The 1117-nt window shown below is 40.2% G+C and overlaps 1 long non-coding RNA gene across 1 annotated transcript in view; it reads right to left on the bottom strand.

Moving 5' to 3' along the window:
* Positions 1–258: 258 nt before the first annotated feature.
* Positions 259–1117, bottom strand: part of LOC116686002 (uncharacterized) — a 15737-nt gene continuing 14878 nt past the window's right edge. Inside the window, exon 3 of the long non-coding RNA XR_004331116.1 lies at positions 259–586. This is a non-coding gene — a long non-coding RNA (uncharacterized LOC116686002). The remainder of the gene's footprint in view (positions 587–1117) is intronic.

Raw genomic sequence — 1117 nt, 5'->3', positions numbered from 1 at the left:
CCAGGGCTCGGTTTACACCTATCACCATTTCTTGTGACAGCCAGGCTAGGGGAATGCATATTAATGTTAAAAAAAACCTCAAAGCGAAATTGTCATGCCATGGGACCTTTACATTGTGCCACATTTGGAAGGAACATGCATTTGTGGGATGAGCAGCAGAGCTCAGTATGAAAAATTAGCCAAATATTCTCTGACAATGCCAAACATCTTTCCTTTGTTGACTCTTGTTGGTGTTGTTTGGTGGATTGAGTGATTACAGTCTGAAGTAACAAGACATTTTGGCAATTTCATAATTTATTCATTTGACAAACAGGAGTGTCATTAGCGTGTGAAAGAACTATACAGAGCCAGTCTGGCACCTCCTCCTCATGCTGGTCACCAGCCTGGTCACACACTGCTGTGGGATGGCGTCCCGTTCTTCAACCAACATTTGTCAAAAGTCAGCCAACACGGTTGTGTTTGTCACTCTGGCACCAACAGCACGCCCAAGCTGATCCCACAAGTGTTCAATGGGGGTGAGGTCAAGACTGCTGGCAGGCCATTCCATCCTCTCCACTCCCAAATTCTGGAGGTAGTCTCTGATAAACTTCACTATGTGGGGATGACATTGTTATCTTGGAGGATAGAGTTTGACTCCCAGACTGTGGAGATATGGGACTGCCACTGGTTGCAGAATTTTATCTCAATAATAATATGACTTGTTACTTAACCCCTGTGTTGTCTTCTCGTTAACCATAAACTTGTCCTTCCAGGTCAAAATGGTGAATATTTTGTGTTTTTCACGATTTTTATTGTTGCTTTTTCTGATTTATATGTCACTTTTTCCATGCTTCGGGCGCTTTTAAAAAAAACCCTGAGCTGGTTCAGTAATAGGTTTTACACTTATTCTTGGAATTCATGGTCAACAAACCTCATTGACTTCAAATTATACATGAGTTTTTAGATAAAAAGGCAGAAATTATGAATTATTTTGCCTAATAGTTAAGATCAAAGGACGATGAGTGGATCACAGATCGGTATATGTCAAAGTTTAGTCCGGAAACTCTTTTAAAACCATTAAAAAAAAAAGAATTCAAATGCTATTTTCCTGACGAATGTTGTATGGAATCATCCATGT

The sequence above is a fragment of the Etheostoma spectabile genome, unplaced genomic scaffold (genome assembly GCF_008692095.1).
Source record: "Etheostoma spectabile isolate EspeVRDwgs_2016 unplaced genomic scaffold, UIUC_Espe_1.0 scaffold280, whole genome shotgun sequence".
NCBI classification, from domain to species: Eukaryota; Metazoa; Chordata; class Actinopteri; order Perciformes; family Percidae; genus Etheostoma; species Etheostoma spectabile.
This window is presented reverse-complemented; position numbering and strand designations above follow the sequence as displayed.